The sequence below is a fragment of the Lampris incognitus genome, chromosome 3 (genome assembly GCF_029633865.1).
Source record: "Lampris incognitus isolate fLamInc1 chromosome 3, fLamInc1.hap2, whole genome shotgun sequence".
Lineage (NCBI taxonomy): Eukaryota > Metazoa > Chordata > Actinopteri > Lampriformes > Lampridae > Lampris > Lampris incognitus.
Window position 1 is genome coordinate 113,118,158 of NC_079213.1, and position 6,763 is coordinate 113,124,920.

Sequence of the window (6,763 nt, forward strand, 5' to 3'; positions counted from 1 at the left end):
CAGTGTGTCTCAGGTTAAACCTCACAGTGCGTCTCAGGTTAAACCTCACAGTGTGTCTCAGGTTAAACCTCACAGTGTGTCTCAGGTTAAACCTCACAGTGTGTCTCAGGTTAAACCTCACAGTGTGTCTCAGGTTAAACCTCACAGTGTGTCTCAGATTAAACCTCAGAGTGTGACTCAGGTTAAACCTCACAGTGTGTCTCAGGTTAAACCTCACAGTGTGTCTCAGTTTAAACCTCACAGTGTGTCTCAGGTTAAACCTCACAGTGTGTCTCAGGTTAAACTTCACAGTGTGACTCAGGTTAAACTAACAGTGTGACTCAGATTAAACCTCAGAGTGTGTCTCAGGTTAAACCTCAGTGTGACTCAGATTAAACCTCACTGTGTGACTCAGGTTAAACTAACAGTGTGACTCAGGTTAAACCTCACAGTGTGACTCAGATTAAACCTCAGAGTGTGACTCAGATTAAACCTCACTGTGTGACTCAGGTTAAACTAACAGTGTGACTCAGATTAAACCTCAGAGTGTGACTCAGGTTACACCTCACAGTGTGTCTCAGATTAAACCTCAGAGTGTGACTCAGGTTACACCTCACAGTGTGTCTCAGGTTAAACTCAGTGTGTCTCAGGTTAAACCTCACAGTGTGACTCAGGTTACACCTCACAGTGTGACTCAAGTTACACCTCACAGTGTGTCTCAGATTAAACCTCAGAGTGTGACTCAGGTTAAACCCCACAGTGTGACTCAGGTTAAACTCAGTGTGACTCAGGTTACACCTCACAGTGTGACTCAGGTTAAACTCAGTGTGACTCAGGTTAAACTCAGTGTGACTCAGGTTAAACTCAGTGTGACTCAGGTTAAACCTCACAGTGTGTCTCAGGTTACACCTCACAATGTGTCTCAGGTTAAACCTCACAGTGTGTCTCAGGTTAAACCTCAGAGTGTGTCTCAGGTTAAACCCCACAGTGTGTCTCAGATTAAACCCCACAGTGTGTCTCAGGTTAAACCCCACAGTGTGTCTCAGGTTAAACCCCACAGTGTGTCTCAGGTTAAACCCCACAGTGTGTCTCAGATTAAACCCCACAGTGTGTCTCAGGTTAAACCTCAGTGTGTCTCAGGTTAAACCGCACAGTGTGACTCAGGTTAAACCTCACAGTGTGACTCAGATTAAACCTCACAGTGTGTCTCAGGTTAAACCTCTCAGTGTCTCTCAGGTTAAACCTCAGTGTGACTCAAATTAAACTTCACAGTGTGACTCAGGTTAAACCTCACAGTGTGTCTCAGGTTAAACCTCAGTGTGACTCAGATTAAACCTCACTGTGTGACTCAGGTTAAACTAACAGTGTGACTCAGATTAAACCTCAGAGTGTGACTCAGATTAAACCTCACTGTGTGACTCAGGTTAAACTAACAGTGTGACTCAGATTAAACCTCAGAGTGTGACTCAGGTTACACCTCACAGTGTGTCTCAGATTAAACCTCAGAGTGTGACTCAGGTTACACCTCACAGTGTGACTCAGGTTACACCTCACAGTGTGACTCAGGTTACACCTCACAGTGTGACTCAGGTTAAACCCCACAGTGTGACTCAGGTTAAACTCAGTGTGACTCAGGTTACACCTCACAGTGTGACTCAGGTTAAACTCAGTGTGACTCAGGTTAAACTCAGTGTGACTCAGGTTAAACTCAGTGTGACTCAGGTTACACCTCACAGTGTGTCTCAGGTTACACCTCACAATGTGTCTCAGGTTAAACCTCACAGTGTGTCTCAGGTTAAACCTCACAGTGTGTCTCAGGTTAAACCTCAGAGTGTGTCTCAGGTTAAACCTCACAGTGTGTCTCAGGTTAAACTCACAGTGTGTCTCAGGTTAAACTCACAGTGTGTCTCAGATTAAACCCCACAGTGTGTCTCAGGTTAAACCCCACAGTGTGTCTCAGATTAAACCCCACAGTGTGTCTCAGGTTAAACCCCACAGTGTGTCTCAGATTAAACCTCACAGTGTGTCTCAGGTTAAACCCCACAGTGTGTCTCAGGTTAAACCTCAGTGTGTCTCAGGTTAAACCTCAGTGTGTCTCAGGTTAAACCTCACAGTGTGTCTCAGGTTAAACCTCACAGTGTGTCTCAGGTTAAACCTCACAGTGTGTCTCAGGTTAAACCTCACAGTGTGTCTAAGGTTAAACCTCACAGTGTGTCTCAGGTTAAACCTCACAGTGTGTCTAAGGTTAAACCTCACAGTGTGACTCAGGTTAAACCTCACAGTGTGTCTCAGGTTAAACCTCACAGTGTGTCTCAGGTTAAACCTCACAGTGTGTCTCAGGTTAAACCCCACAGTGTGACTCAGGTTAAACCTCACAGTGTGTCTCAGGTTAAACCCCACAGTGTGTCTCAGGTTAAACCTCACAGTGTGTCTCAGGTTAAACTCAGTGTGACTCAGGTTAAACCTCACTGTGTGACTCAGGTTAAACTCAGTGTGACTCAGGTTAAACCTCACATTGTGTCTCAGGTTAAACTCAGTGTGACTCAGATTAAACCTCAGAGTGTGACTCAGATTAAACCTCACTGTGTGTCTCAGATTAAACCTCAGAGTGTGACTCAGGTTAAACCTCACAGTGTGACTCAGGTTAAACCTCACAGTGTGACTCAGGTTAAACTCACAGTGTGTCTCAGGTTAAACCTCACTGTGTGTCTCAGATTAAACCTCACAGTGTGACTCAGGTTAAACCTCACAGTGTGACTCAGGTTAAACTCACAGTGTGACTCAGGTTAAACTCAGTGTGACTCAGGTTACACCTCACAGTGTGTCTCAGGTTACACCTCACAATGTGTCTCAGGTTAAACCTCAGTGTGTCTCAGGTTAAACCTCACAGTGTGTCTCAGGTTAAACCTCACAGTGTGTCTCAGGTTAAACCTCAGAGTGTGTCTCAGGTTAAACCTCACAGTGTGTCTCAGGTTAAACTCACAGTGTGTCTCAGGTTAAACTCACAGTGTGTCTCAGATTAAACCCCACAGTGTGTCTCAGGTTAAACCCCACAGTGTGTCTCAGATTAAACCTCACAGTGTGTCTCAGGTTAAACCTCAGTGTGTCTCAGATTAAACCTCAGTGTGTCTCAGGTTAAACCTCACAGTGTGTCTCAGGTTAAACCTCACAGTGTGACTCAGGTTAAACTCAGTGTGACTCAGGTTACACCTCACAGTGTGTCTCAGGTTAAACCTCAGTGTGTCTCAGGTTAAACCTCAGTGTGTCTCAGGTTAAACCTCACAGTGTGACTCAGGTTAAACCTCAGTGTGTCTCAGGATAAACCTCACAGTGTGTCTCAGGTTAAACCTCACAGTGTGTCTCAGGTTAAACCTCACAGTGTGTCTCAGGTTAAACCTCACAGTGTGTCTCAGGTTAAACCTCACAGTGTGACTCAGGTTAAACCTCACAGTGTGTCTCAGGTTAAACTCAGTGTGACTCAGGTTAAACCTCACTGTGTGACTCAGGTTAAACTCAGTGTGACTCAGGTTAAACCTCACATTGTGTCTCAGGTTAAACTCAGTGTGACTCAGATTAAACCTCAGAGTGTGACTCAGATTAAACCTCACTGTGTGTCTCAGATTAAACCTCAGAGTGTGACTCAGGTTAAACCTCACAGTGTGACTCAGGTTAAACCTCACAGTGTGACTCAGGTTAAACTCACAGTGTGTCTCAGGTTAAACCTCACTGTGTGTCTCAGATTAAACCTCACAGTGTGACTCAGGTTAAACCTCACAGTGTGACTCAGGTTAAACTCACAGTGTGACTCAGGTTAAACTCAGTGTGACTCAGGTTACACCTCACAGTGTGTCTCAGGTTACACCTCACAATGTGTCTCAGGTTAAACCTCAGTGTGTCTCAGGTTAAACCTCACAGTGTGTCTCAGGTTAAACCTCACAGTGTGTCTCAGGTTAAACCTCAGAGTGTGTCTCAGGTTAAACCTCACAGTGTGTCTCAGGTTAAACTCACAGTGTGTCTCAGGTTAAACTCACAGTGTGTCTCAGATTAAACCCCACAGTGTGTCTCAGGTTAAACCCCACAGTGTGTCTCAGATTAAACCTCACAGTGTGTCTCAGGTTAAACCTCAGTGTGTCTCAGATTAAACCTCAGTGTGTCTCAGGTTAAACCTCACAGTGTGTCTCAGGTTAAACCTCACAGTGTGACTCAGGTTAAACTCAGTGTGACTCAGGTTACACCTCACAGTGTGTCTCAGGTTAAACCTCAGTGTGTCTCAGGTTAAACCTCAGTGTGTCTCAGGTTAAACCTCACAGTGTGACTCAGGTTAAACCTCAGTGTGTCTCAGGATAAACCTCACAGTGTGTCTCAGGTTAAACCTCACAGTGTGTCTCAGGTTAAACCTCACAGTGTGTCTCAGGTTAAACCTCACAGTGTGTCTCAGGTTAAACCTCACAGTGTGACTCAGGTTAAACCTCACAGTGTGTCTCAGGTTAAACCTCACAGTGTGTCTCAGGTTAAACCTCACAGTATGTCTCAGGTTAAACCTCTCAGTGTGTCTCAGGTTAAACCTCACAGTGTGTCTCAGGTTAAACCTCACAGTGCGTCTCAGGTTAAACCTCTCAGTGTGTCTCAGGTTAAACCTCACAGTGTGTCTCAGGCTAAACCTCTCAGTGTGTCTCAGGTTAAACCTCACAGTGCGTCTCAGGTTAAACCTCTCAGTGTGTCTCAGGTTAAACCTCAGTGTGACTCAAATTAAACTTCACAGTGTGACTCAGGTTAAACCTCAGTGTGACTCAGATTAAACCTCACAGTGTGTCTCAGGTTAAACCTCACAGTGTGTCTCAGGTTAAACCTCACAGTGTGTCTCAGGTTAAACCTCTCGGTGTGTCTCAGGTTAAACCTCACAGTGTGTCTCAGGTTAAACCTCACAGTGTGTCTCAGGTTAAACCTCAGTGTGTCTCAGGTTAAACCTCACAGTGTGTCTCAGGTTAAACCTCACAGTGTGTCTCAGGTTAAACCTCACAGTGCATCTCAGGTTAAACCTCACAGTGTGTCTCAGGTTAAACCTCTCAGTGTGTCTCAGGTTAAACCTCAGTGTGACTCAAATCAAACTTCACAGTGTGACTCAGGTTAAACCTCACAGTGTGTCTCAGGTTAAACCTCAGTGTGACTCAGATTAAACCTCACTGTGTGACTCAGGTTAAACTAACAGTGTGACTCAGATTAAACCTCAGAGTGTGACTCAGATTAAACCTCACTGTGTGACTCAGGTTAAACTAACAGTGTGACTCAGATTAAACCTCAGAGTGTGACTCAGGTTACACCTCACAGTGTGTCTCAGGTTAAACTCAGTGTGACTCAGGTTAAACTCAGTGTGACTCAGGTTACACCTCACAGTGTGACTCAGGTTAAACTCAGTGTGACTCAGGTTACACCTCACAGTGTGTCTCAGGTTAAACTCAGTGTGTCTCAGGTTAAACTCAGTGTGACTCAGGTTAAACTCAGTGTGACTCAGGTTAAACCTCACAGTGTGTCTCAGGTTACACCTCACAGTGTGTCTCAGGTTAAACCTCAGTGTGTCTCAGGTTAAACCTCACAGTGTGACTCAGGTTAAACCTCAGTGTGTCTCAGGTTAAACCTCACAGTGTGTCTCAGGTTAAACCTCACAGTGTGTCTCAGGTTAAACCTCACAGTGTGTCTCAGGTTAAACCTCACAGTGTGTCTCAGGTTAAACCTCAGTGTGTCTCAGGTTAAACCTCACAGTGTGTCTCAGGTTAAACCTCACAGTGTGTCTCAGGTTAAACCTCACAGTGTGTCTCAGGTTAAACCTCACAGTGCGTCTCAGGTTAAACCTCACAGTGTGTCTCAGGTTAAACCTCTCAGTGTGTCTCAGGTTAAACCTCAGTGTGACTCAGGTTAAACCTCACAGTGTGTCTCAGGTTAAACCTCTCAGTGTGTCTCAGGTTAAACCTCAGTGTGTCTCAGGTTAAACCTCACAGTGTGTCTCAGGTTAAACCTCACAGTGTGTCTCAGGTTAAACCTCACAGTGTGTCTCAGGTTAAACCTCACAGTGCGTCTCAGGTTAAACCTCACAGTGTGTCTCAGGTTAAACCTCACAGTGTGACTCAGGTTAAACCTCACAGTGTGTCTCAGGTTAAACCTCACAGTGTGACTCAGGTTAAACCTCAGTGTGACTCAAATTAAACTTCACAGTGTGACTCAGGTTAAACCTCACAGTGTGTCTCAGGTTAAACCTCAGTGTGACTCAGATTAAACCTCACTGTGTGACTCAGGTTAAACTAACAGTGTGACTCAGATTAAACCTCAGAGTGTCACTCAGATTAAACCTCACTGTGTGACTCAGGTTAAACTAACAGTGTGACTCAGATTAAACCTCAGAGTGTGACTCAGGTTACACCTCACAGTGTGTCTCAGGTTAAACCTCAGAGTGTGACTCAGGTTAAACCTCACAGTGTGTCTCAGGTTAAACTCAGTGTGACTCAGGTTAAACCTCACAGTGTGTCTCAGGTTACACCTCACAGTGTGACTCAGGTTAAACCTCAGTGTGACTCAGATTAAACCTCACTGTGTGACTCAGGTTAAACTAACAGTGTGACTCAGATTAAACCTCACAGTGTGTCTCAGGTTAAACCTCAGTGTGACTCAGGTTAAACTCAGTGTGACTCAGGTTACACCTCACAGTGTGACTCAGGTTAAACTCAGTGTGACTCAGGTTAAACTCAGTGTGACTCAGGTTACACCTCACAGTGTGTCTCAGGTTACACCT